General features: G+C 37.2%; 1 long non-coding RNA gene across 1 annotated transcript in view; it reads right to left on the reverse strand.

Moving 5' to 3' along the window:
• Positions 1-12,328, reverse strand: part of LOC142601909 (uncharacterized) — a 96,537-nt gene extending 84,209 nt beyond the window's left edge. Inside the window, exon 1 of the long non-coding RNA XR_012835482.1 lies at positions 12,156-12,328. This is a non-coding gene — a long non-coding RNA (uncharacterized LOC142601909). The remainder of the gene's footprint in view (positions 1-12,155) is intronic.
• Positions 12,329-12,979: the final 651 nt, after the last annotated feature.

The following is a 12,979-nucleotide window of genomic DNA, read 5'->3' on the forward strand; positions in this document are numbered from 1 at the left end:
ATTATTATTGCAGATTAAGAAAATGGTCTGCATAGTAGCATTCTTTAAAGTTGTGAGTGGTAGCTCATTCAGTTATTCCTGATAGAAGAGTTGTTATCTACCTTTAATTCTCCCTTAATTCTCTCAATGCAACCTTTAATCTCTGTACTTTTCCCAGTTGCACCCTTCTTTTCAATGTGGATAAGGGAAGACCAGAAATGCACATAAGGTATTTAAGATTCAGTTGCACCACAGGGCTATTGAGCAGCATAATGATGTTCTTCATTTTGTTTTGTTTTCCTCTATTTCTTTCCTAATAGTTTCTTAAACTCTGATTGGTTTTTTGAACACACTGAGCTGATGTTTCTGGAGAACCATCTATTAAAATCCCAAGATCCCATTACTGAGTAATAGTGTTTAACTTATTGAGACCAACACTTGAAATGTTAAGTAAGGGGTTTTTTCCTTATTACATCACTTTATATACCTATATAGAATTTCATTTGCTATTTGTTGTCTTTTTAACTCAGTAGCTAAGATACATCTGCCTTTCTTCACAGTTCATATCTTTTCTACCCTGGATATTAATTATTGAATAATTTATATTGTCAGCAGATACTGTCACTTCCGTAGTTATCAACTTCTTAATATTTAAGTATGTGTTGAACAGCACCTTTTCCAGAGAGATCTCTTTTCGATTCCACTATTGACCGCTCACCAATATGAAAGACAATCATCTGTTCCTAATCTTTGGTGAGAAATAAGTACAAGTAGAAGTGAAATAATAAAGGACTTCATTTTACATTTTTACCTGATTCAGAAACACGCATGTACCTTATTTCTTGCAAGGTAGGTTACCATACAACATGTCTACCAAATGAAAATATTTTATGCTTTTGGGAAACAAGGTCTGCAAAGTCCAATTGTGTTTAACCAGCCTTTGAGAAAACTAAATCCCATTCTTCATGGCTGTTGAAATATAATCCTAGATGTAATTGTGGCAGTGTGTTTCTTCTTATGATATTCCTGTAAAAATTACGTGATATCTTTAGTATGGACTGAGTTACTAAGTACACACAAGCCAATGAGAGCTGCAGCAATTTTGAGAGATCTGAATGCCTAACAGTATATTTAGCCGAACAGAAATTTTAGTTTCTGCTGCAACCTTAAGTATGGATGAACAAGTGGAGAGAGTTTAAATACTTCTCTCCACAAAAGGCAAACCTAACAGTGCAAATCTATCAGTGAAAACCAGGACATTTTTCAAACTACGAGCATGGTTTAATTCTATAGGTAAAAGTTCTGAGCCATGGGTGGGGGAAAAAAATATAAAAAAACCCAATGCAAAACTACACATAACCATACTCAGCAGAGGTATACTCATATGAAATGAATGAATGTCAAAAGAAAGTCACATCTAAACCAGACTGCAGCCAAAACAGAGATATGCCACACCTGTGAATTCAAAATGTATTAAACAGGATATTATTAATATCAACTTGCCTTGAACAAAATAGTGTAATGACCAATAGTATGCATGTATTTAGTAACACTGTGGTGACAATATCAGACACGACGCATAAGCATTTTACTAAAGGGACAAGGAGGGGTGTAGTTGCACTAGGAGCCATCCACGTAACAAAAAGTTGACATACAGGGGCTAAGATAAATGACTACAAATAGGCAGAACATCCTCCAGAATACACAAGGATGTCTGACAGGACGGAAGAAAACAGTACAAGCAGAAGCAAGAGCAGAGAGGAACCCCCTGCTTGTGAGGAGGCAATAGCATTAAAATATCGGGGAAAGAAAAAGATGAAAGAAGGCATTTACATTTCAGTTTTGACTAGTGTCATAGATGAGCTCTCACACTGAGCTGGTCACCTTCCTCTTCAACTAGGAGCCACCCAGGCCACAGCCATCAATGCTAACTGTACGGGATCAGCCCCATGACACTGGGTACTCATAGCTAATCTAGAAGATAAGAGTTAACAATTTTGTCTGCATAGTGATAATCAATATTGTGTGAGATTTAACTATTAGCACAAAGTGTGCTGTTAATGACCAATTTTAGTAAATTTTAGTCTTAAAGTTTAAAATTGTCCTGACTTGTCAGTCTTTCAAACATTCCCATCACAGTGATTTCTGATTCTCTGAATATAGATAGATATGGATATTTATGCATTGTCAATAAAATCCAGCTACTTCCGGTTCAATCACATTATTAAGGAAAGAATGTAGTATCTGTTATTGACGATTATATCATAATATTTCTCAATCTAGATTTGTGGCATTTTGGCAAATACCTCACTACTGTTTGCTGGCCCACAATGTAGAACAAAGGTTTGTGCCACTTTGCAAATATATAGGAAAGCATCAAATTGGCCTCCATCTCCATCTGAACTATCAGTTTCAGTCTCTGCTCATCATTACCCCTAGAAGCTGTGACTGACGGGCTGGGCTGATGTTTGGCAGAGAGGTTATAGTGAAACCAGGCAGCTGAACATACAGGGTGGAAATTTTCCGCATGGCAATTACTCAGATGGTCGGGTCTGCACAGATAGCTGGAGTTAAACAAACAAACAAAAAAACCCAAAACAAAACAAACGGAAAACAAACAAACAAACAAACCTCTCCAAGAATCCACTTCATGTACAACTCCAGCCCCATCAAAGGGCAATACCTCCCGTCAGACTATCATATTCTCTCTCATTAGTTTGCCACTGACAGAGAAGCTCAACAGCAATATACAATCTGTACCTGCTGTGTGTGTTTATTTTTCTTTTGTTTGAACAATGAAAGGATATACATTACATGAAGTCTTGAGTTTGTAGTGCTGCTAAATCACACTTGAGGGAACAATGAAAACAGTGCCTATTTAATAAATATATGTTGATATTTCATATCTAATTGCTTCCAATGGGATCCTAAATGCATCCCATGGAGACGAGAGAGTACATAAGTCACAAAAGGTAGAAAACATCTGAGTGATGCATATATTTCTCATGAGTCATAGATAAAGCTCTAGAGCAACAGTTCTTTTTGTCACTTTGCTACCTACTGCTGCTGCCAGATAGATAAAGGAATGAGAGGAATGAGGGGCAAGACCAAGGAGCAAATGGTAAAAAAAAAAAAAGCACCACTATGAATTAACATAATACAAATTAAAACATGAAGGAGATTTGCATTTCCTCTTAGACAGGAAGGGTAACAAATCCCACAGTTCTTACAGGAACACATCTTACTAGTGCACAACATACAGTTTATTTATTTTTTTATTTACATACCTACAAACACCTGCTTATAAACTATCAGGTTCTATATCTACACACTGCAGACAATGCTATGTCACAGGCTTCTACAAATGCACTGAGCAGTTTGGTCTTATTTCAAGGTTAATGCATTCAGTTTTTTGACTGTTTAATGTCATTTGCATTTCTCTCTATCACAATTTGTGAAAACTTTGTTAGCTTCCCCATTTCTAAGATAACTGATATGAACTGAATCTTACACAGTTCCTCACAAAAGTGGTAAATATAAGCCCCTCGCCACTCCCTGGTTCTAGCAGCTGTACATAATAGGCTTGTACTGGGAGCTGAATATGGGAGTTAGGAGGACCTGGATCTCTAGGTAAAGCCAAGTAATTCTGGAGAGCTTAAGTAACCACAAATTCTCAGGTTCTGCACAAAGACCCTGGTAGACAGAATAATTAAGTGAGCGATATTTATCTCATTCTGCAGCTTTCTTTACAAGACCCCACACAAACCTGCCTCACTCCCTTGCAAAATAATCACTAAAAAGAAAGCTGCTTTCATTACCTCTGGATCACAAAGATAAGCTCAGTATTTTAAAGGGAAAGCAATTCACATCCATATTGAATTCTTTCAGGAATAGGCCACTTTGGCCATATAAAGATAAGCCAGGCTTTAATCTCCCATCTGTGGCAGGTCTCTTTTCTCCAAGGGAAATCAGCTGGTTGCAGGTAATGAGGTTGACTGCCAGACCGCTTGGCAGTCAACAAGGGGCTGAGATATTTACCATAAGTGGGTTCACCTGTGAACTAAGGCCAGGATCAAAGGTGATGCACTCCTGGTATCCTGCATGGTCCTGTACACACATGCTGGTACTTGGGAGAGTAATTTTAAAGCCTGGCTGTCGTATTTCTAGAGAGAGACCCTTACTGCAGGTAGAAATGCTTGGGTACTGTGAGTGTGAGGCTCATTCAAATTCTGAGATCCTCCATGAAAGAAGTTAAATGCTAAAGACATGCAACTTTATCATACAAATTTGCTGCCTTTCTGAGGCAGAGGGAAGGTTAGAAAAGGAAGTCCCATTGTACACAGAAAATGATAATACCAATATTTCTAGTTTTGAGGATTCCTGTTTTTCCTTACCTGTCTATCTAGGACTTAGGACTATAAAAGGTAGTCAGACCTAAGTCATTAATTCTTTCTGTTATTGTTTTCATTCCCTTCCTCACTTAACATGGGCCATTTGCCAGACTAAATTAATGAGCACAGGGCCAGCAACTAAACTTCTTCACCAGGAGGTTTTGTTCTCAAGACCTCTTAAGCTAAGTAACACAGACTTGCTTTTGTTGAGTAAATATATAGTCTGGTACCCCATTTATCTTCATTTGGTAACATTCAAATTCTAGCAAAGGAATCCAGCATTACGCTAATCAGTAAGAATGATGCTATCATTATGTTGTTCCAGTGGCTACAAGATAATTAATGTTTAGTGATAGACACATTCAAAATAACATTAATTATGTTATTAATGATTTTAATTAACTTCAAATGCTTCTGTGTTTTACAATAAGTTCCCTATATCTAGGAATAAAGCTGCACACATTTTCCAACTCTTAGTCTCTTCCTGCTGTTTGTTTACTACAATGATTTAGCCTGAGATCTGAAAAGACACCTCTGGAAGTTAACCTGAGTTTCTTTCTATTAACTATTTGATTCTGGCTTTTTGCTTCTTTGTTTGTTTTGTTGGGCCTTTTTGGGTTTGTGGTTTTTTTTGGGTTTTTTTACTATAGAACAGTAAAATTTTAATAATAAAGTAATTAGATGCATTTATTTCAGTATGTTTCGCCATATGTCTTGTCCGCTGCATGAAGTCGGCCTTGAACAGAGTTCTTTCACTATGAGCAGAGAATGAAGCTAAATGCTGCCTCTCTAATCACTTTTAAAAGTCATTTAATGATCTTGGGAGATTTTTTTTTTAGTGCTGCAAGAATCAGGCAGAAACTGTCATAGTCTTACTGTATTATTTGCCTTTTGGGAAAGAAACTAGAGACAAATTTTCTTCTTATCTTCCCACCACTTCTTATTTAAAAGTACTTTTCTTTCTAAGCAGAAATTTGTGTTGACAAAAACAGCTCTGCTGACAGTACCGTGGAGGTTCTTTATTGATACACAAAGGAGAGCAAAGCTCCTAGGTAGTCCAAGCTCCTTTAAAACATACACTTCAAACATGAGAACCTTACAGAAATAAAGAAAAGTCCTGTTGCTGTATCTTCTGATTATGGCATCTCTTGTAGAAACTATCTCAAAACAAAGATGATTTGAGAGCAATGAAAGAGATTTTTAAGTCGCTGTGGTAATGGTGATGGAGGAAGTGTTTTAGCAGCATTACAGTCAGACCTGTTAAAATATACAAACAGCTGAATTTAATGTTCCCTAAGACCAGCTCTAAGTTGAAATAAATTCAGTAACCTGAATTAGAAAGACTTCCTTCATATCTAAAAAGATTAGTTCTGATGTTTTATGTGACCTCAGGACTTACTGAAGATGGACATACCTTGTCTGAAATTGATAGGGCATGGAGGTTAGTTGCCAAATGGTACTGGCTTTAATAACGGTCCTATGCATCACTATTTCACCCAAGTCCTTCTCCCCAGGGCTGTTCTTAATCAATAATTCCATTCTGCACCCGGCCTATTTTTGTGCTTGGGATTACCCCAACCCATGTGCAGGACCTTGCACTCGGCCTTGTTGAACTTCACATGTGCCTACCTCTCAAGCCTGCAAAGGTCCTCCCAGTTGGCATCCCTTCCCTCCGACATGTCAACTGCACCAGGCAGCTTGGTGTTATCAGCAGACTTGTTGAGTTGCACTCAATCCCACTGTTCATATCACTGGCAAAGATGTTAAACAGTGCTGCTCCCAATGCCGACCCCTGAGGAACCCCATTTGTCACTGATCTCCACTTGGACATTGAGCAGTTGACCACAACTCTTTGAGTGTGACCACCCAATCAATTCCTTATCCACTGAGTGGTCCATCCATCAAATACATGTCTTTTTATCCCCAACTCCCAAATCTCAAGTAGGATACCACTCTCCCCTTGTGTCTAACTAAATGTGAAAACCTTATAAGTACATCTGTCTCACATCACTTTGATCATCTTGGATGCAATATACAGATAAGTCCTCTTTCACACCCAAGTTAGGGTCAAATCAATGCTCTAGAGGTGCCCTTCTTTTCCCAGCAGAACAATTCAACAAAGCTTAGCAAGAAGTACTTGGCTTCTTATTTTAGTGATCCTAGATATTTAAGAGACAACTGCACGAGAAATCCCGAGAGGAAAATATAAGACGTGAAAGATACCATCTTTGAGTATTTTGTGGTGATAATCTTTTGTGCTCCAGCAGAACCTAAATTTTTCCACTGTGTACAGCTAACACAGCTGTGTTATGGAAATTTAAAACTATATTACTTTCATTACTAGCTCTTTTCCCCCTCCTTGGTTTTCATATCTACTCCTCGTGTTTTCTCTTAAATTAGGTCCTGATTCTTCAACTTGTTCTCTGCAAACAGAGCTCTGCATGGAATTCCATTGAAATTAATGAATTCACCTATATGAAATGAAGAGGCAAGGTCTGGGATCTTTAACTGCTTGGAGGCAAGGTCCATGTTTTCAGATGGGTCTGTACAAGGTGACGCAGTGGAACTTAGGACATGAGTTTTACAATAATGTAAGTAGTGAGTAACAATAAGAAAAGGAACATATGTTAGAATCTTCCTTTAACAATGTTGGCTGGTTGTTTATATTTTGCAGCTTAGCCATGATAACTGATGAAATCAGTGTTTGTTTTTCTCTCTAAAAGATTCATTCCTAGATATTTATGAGTTTAGTATTGCATTTTGGCACACAGAACAGAAACAGAAGAGTTTGTAAATCCATCCTGACACGTGTTCAATATTATTTTAATGTTTCCATTTCAATGTTATCAACCTCATTATGTCAGATTTTAGAAACTGCAGTTTTACTTCTATGTTACAAAAGCAACACTTTGATGTTTTCGTCTGGAAGACTTTCTCTACTGTTCTAGGTTGACAGTGTATGTTACAGTGAGAGACTGAAATCAGTGATCATGAGTCAGTTCCTGGTTTCAGTGAACCTGTATTTTATTCTTATGTAAGCAGATACTCTATATTTCCCATAGACTTGATAGTGCACTTCAGTGTTCTTCTACAGATCTTGCGTCTACATGTCTCCCAGGACTCCTAACAGCTCTATCAAATATTCTAACCCACAGCCACAAATGCTGTGTTAGTGACCCAACTACTTCTGTTTCCTCTTAAAGCAGATTCCTCTGCTAAGTCCATACAATTTTACTTTGATGGTGGAATCCATTGCTGATCTAATCTTGGGGATCTGTAAAAGGTTATTTCCTGAATATGGCAAATAACATTTTTCACCTATTTTTTTAGTAGTCCAAGCAAAAGCCAAACATAGATCCTTATTGAGTTACTAGCCCAATTCCTTTGCCTGTGGTTCCTGCAAAACTTTACCCTCCAGGTTCCAGGGCCTTTCTTCACCCATCCCTGATTAAGCTCCAGATTATTCTTCTTTGTTAAACTTAGTCCATGAGTTCATTTAAGCTGGCCCATCTCATTACACTCAGCACTGTTTGAATAAAGATATGTGTATCACAAAGGAACCAACTTTCATTGCATCTTTCAAATCATCAGTGTCTCCACTGCATGTCCATCACGAGGAAATTCATCACTCCCAATTAGAAGCCCTGCTGTTTCTTCATCACAATATATGTTTGAAAATGGCATTATTCATAACACGTCCCCCCACAGCTTTCAGCTTACAAACAACAAGCTCTCAGGGGAGACCAAATTGACAGGGTTGGAACCTAGATAATAAAAGTTTAATTATTATAAGCAATGATGGTATTTAATAATTGTGATCTCACTGGGAACAATTTCCAAGAAGAATCATTTTTGCTTCATTACAATGTGTGAGTGATGATACTAATAAAAGCTCACATGAGGAACTCCACAATTCCTGGCCTGCTTCCCCCAGCAAACATTAATTATTGTTCCACAAAATGCTGAAGCTGGGAACCCAGCTAGCAAGGTTTTCAGTTGTGCTTGGCAGGATTAACCGCTGGCTGTAATATAAGAGATAATGAAGGAAATTAGGTGCTACTACCTACAGGATGAGGGAGAGACATGGATGGTCCATGCTTTCTCAGTTAGGAAAGCAAAAAAACAATCTAAACCCCGCATTTGCTGGAGGTGAAGAAAGTAGCAAATTTAGGAAATGAATTGCCTTTACAATGAATAACCTCAGACTTCCTCCTTCCCTTTTCTTTTTTTCCAGCTGAGCAGACACGTGACTAATGCTGCTTTCTCTCCCACCAAATGGAAGAATAAACATATGAGTCCATTCAGTGTGAGACGTAGTCTGGAAATTAAAGCCTGCTGTTGTGAGTCCTGAAGGCTGGGAAAAGAGCCAAACAGGAACAAATAAGACCTAAACTTACTTCAAAGACTGATTCAAGTGTCCTGTTCAGTAAAGTGGAAGATACCTGTTTTCTTTTCTTGATTCTAAGCAAATTTGGCTTCCTGGATAGGTAGCAGCACAGGAGTACCTAAAAAATTTTAGGTATGGTGCCTTAAAAAAATAAAGCAGAGGCCCTTCTTGATGCACTATTGGTTTTGTTCTTTTTGAAACATTTGGCTTCTTCTCTGCATATTTTTGAACTCCTTTGTGGAAAAAGGCTGATGTGAAATCCTCTGCCAAAGCATTTAAAATGAGAATGAAATATGTTAAACAACATCTAGCCTGCAGGATTTCAGCTCAAAGAGTAAAAGTGAAAGACTGCTGTTGATCTGACTGGGTAAAGCTGTTCCGTGGCATTTATAGGAACAGGATAGGATGGTCTAGGCTCCTACAACTGTAAAAAATAACTGACATTCAAGAATTAACAGGGACTGGAGGAACGGAAAAAGGATGAGCTGTAAGATTGGTGTCAAGTTTATATTCACAGCCAACTTTTTGTTGCTAATTGGATCTGGTTCTTTTTTTCAGCATAGTATAAAAATAGACATTACTATAATTTGAAGATGGCCCAATCTAAAGAAGGGTCTTCTTCAGACATTAAATGAATGGGAGGAAGATGGGACAGGACACCTTTCTTCACAGACTACAGGTTAGGGGAACTAGGCAATGGGGAAGATGCTCTGAATGAAAATGGACAGCCTACATCCCACAACTTGGTTGAATCAAATTCTATGAGATTCAGTACCGAAAATAAAGCACAATTTTTTAACCAGTACATGAGCCAGAGTTTAGCATGGGAAACAGTATTTGCACACAAAAGAGCTTTTTAATATACCATAAAATAGCTGTTCTTTGCAAAGAAAAGCCATTTATGCATTCTGAACATATGCAGCATATCAGTGGTTTTAAAACCAGCCACCTCATCGTAAGCTGTGGGGAGAGAGGTTTAGGAACTGACCAGGCATACATGGAGCCAGAAACCTGACAACAGGAATGTCTGGAGACTATGTTTATGACTATAACCTACTTTCTAAAAAAGAAGAAAAAATAAAGCAAACCATACAGATAAAACCTTGTGGAGACACTTCTGGATTTTGCCGAGAAATGTGAAAGAAAGGGAAATAGTAAATGAAGGTGAACTCACCAGCTCACAGGGATTCTCAAAAAGAGCTTTGTTTTATTCCAGAGGATAAGGGTACAAAAATGATTATTTTCTGCATTGTTAAAAGTACATTACAGTGAGCACTATAGCTTGTTCTTCAAAATAACACAAAACTTCAAAAAAGCCTTTTATACAATGGATAGCTTTTCTTTTGTGCTGGAGAAACACTGAAAAGAAAAGAGGAAGACCAATTTTCCCAGAATGAGTAAAAAACATGCAATTTCACAGCTCATGGAGAAAGGTGCCCAAAGTGGCAGTTGAAAAATTAAAAAAAAAAAAAACCAACCTAAATTTTATAGACCACATGGGCTTGTGTGTAATGCATGTGTCTTTTCTGTGCAGAGTAAACCCTTCCTACTTCTCTTCGTACTTGTCTCACACAGCATTTGGTTATTTCCCAGACTAGCATCTATCATGGGCTTCATAGGCTTATCCAGGTAATTTTTCAGTTCCTCTTTTGTTCATCATATATATTAATGGTGAACTAAATCTATAAAATCCTGAAAAGAAAGAAATTCTCATCTCTGAATCCAAACTTACCTTGACTGCTTTTAATTCAGGACTAGATCTTGGTGGGGTTTTTTTAATAGTTGTATTTTCACAGGTAAAATTGTATACAAGTTTATACTTATAAAAAATTATTCTTAAGTAAATTTCTTTGTCTGAATTATGCCACTGCAAAGATGTAATGGGTCCAACCCAATAAAACAGTGCTCTGTGTAGATCTTTAATTTTTTAAAATCACTATACAAGAAATAAACAATTATCCAAATTAGCAGAAATTAATAGATGAAAAGAATGTAATAGATGTATTGCAATATATTCTCAAGCTTATAAAAGAGTGGCATTTGTTACAGTGGCTTATGAAAGCTTGCAGGAGAGATTCATTTCAATTGCTCTGGATTAGAAGCACTTTCATATCAATTGTAAACTGCCAGAAGGACCATAAACAAAGGTCAGTGAAAATGCAGATAAACAGCAGTTCATCACAATGAGCACGATGGGTCTAGCAATTACTGTATTGATCACTACTAGCCTTGTTCTCATTTAGCAACTTCATCAGCACAGGGAAAACAAGGCCAGGCATTTGCTGATTTGTTTTCATTTTTAAGTTAACTTATTTGGACTCTTTTCATGACCCTGTTGCATTTGACTCCTGCAAATATTCTAGGAAATTAGTTTACTGGAAGAAATCTTCATGCAAATAGAGAATTTTAAATGAAGATAAATGCTTACAGAATACAAATCAGAATAAAAAATTCCTGAGTATTTCCACCAAGAAACAGATTCTAAAATCACTGCTAATCCAGCCAAAATAAATAAAAAAAAAAATAATAACCTAACATCTGAAAACAGCATTTAAAATAATTTACCAAATAGCTTAAAGGGAAGAAATTAAATCTTCGAGCAGTTTAGTTCTCTTTGAAGAACCTAGAACAATAATTACTGGAAAATTACATCTGAGAAAATATTGTCTTACTTGTTTCAAATAATGTATTTTGGAGTTCTGCTAGGTCATTCCTATTCCCATGAAAAAAATAGAAAACAAGTCAATGATATTGTTTAGTACAGACCTATTTCTTTACTCCACTCCTATGCTTCCAAACTTAAAAGAGGAAGAGCATACAATTTTGTTTCTCACAACTTCTAAGTCTGCTCTCTAAGTTAAGGCAGAAATTCTATCCCTCCACAAGGACATATTTTTCTTTGCCTTTAATTTCTGGTACATTCATGACCTACTAACATACCTCTTTGCCATAGTACTTGCCAAACATTACATACCACCAAAGTCTGGACATGTGCGTGTTACTTTGGGTGGCACCTTACAAATTCTTCCTCTATCTCGTCACTTAAATAGCTTCAATGCTCCTCCAAAGATCCTGAAAGAAAGCTGCCTTGCACATTTGTCAGCTCTAACCAGGTCTGTGACTGTGAATAAATCAAAGACCCACCCTATGACAGTCATTAACAACTTCCAGAACAATGTTATGTTCATGGATAATTCAGAACAGAGAAAAAGACAAAAATCCTCCAATAAATTATTCACTTCAAATTATTCTCCAAGATCTCATTTCCACCAGTGACTAAATAATCTATCTACATAAGATTCTTTTCTAAACCCATTACTGTAGCATTTAAGAACTACAACAAATGATGATAGTTAGCAAATTAATTTAAGAAAAAATTTTGCCACGTTGAATCCTACCTGGCTGAATATAATGGCTTGGATTCATCCCCTTTCACTTTCATATCCTAGCTGAAATACATCAGGAGCCTAGGTGCTCTCTGTAATCAGTGCGGGATGGAATAGGAATTCCAGACTACCATCTGAATATCCCCAAAAACGCTCCATAAAGCTTCCTTGTGAGCCTAAAATCTCCACACTGCCTTGTATTATGAGGACTCTTCTTCCCTTAGTAACATCTTCAAATAATCTTTCTGCTAGATTTGTGAAAGGAGATGTTACATCAATAGTTTTCACCATCTGCTCAGGGAGGCTGGATCCTGTGTGCCACTACTCTTTTTCCTAAGTGGGATTAAACTGACATCATTGTCTGTATGTAGTTCAGAGCATTAAAAAAAATCATATATTTTCTTTCTTATGCATAGACTTTCATAGACTTGGCCCTGAACATTGACTAAGATCAATGGCAATTTTTCATTGCAGGCTTTAGCTGCAGAATACTCCATTAAAGTGGCATGGACTCAGGTATCATGTGGTGCCACCTCTTCCTCTGAACGTCTCAACTTGGCTCCATTCATAGCTGCCTGTAGGCTTTAGTTCTTATGATCGTCACTAAATACAGTAGGAATTTAGCTTCAGCCATGTTTTGGAAAAAACATGTTACCTGTGAATAACACAAAGTAAGGAACGATATGCTTTTGGCCCATACAGCAGGAAATTTGAATGGACATTCAACAGGAGGGATTCATACTGCGGTATTTACTTACTGTGTTAAGGCAGAAGCATCTGACTTTTGGTTTGCTGTTCATAATTTAAGTATGTGAGAATTCAGATATAGCCAAGCC

This window comes from Balearica regulorum, chromosome 5 (genome assembly GCF_011004875.1).
Source record: "Balearica regulorum gibbericeps isolate bBalReg1 chromosome 5, bBalReg1.pri, whole genome shotgun sequence".
Classification (NCBI taxonomy): domain Eukaryota; kingdom Metazoa; phylum Chordata; class Aves; order Gruiformes; family Gruidae; genus Balearica; species Balearica regulorum.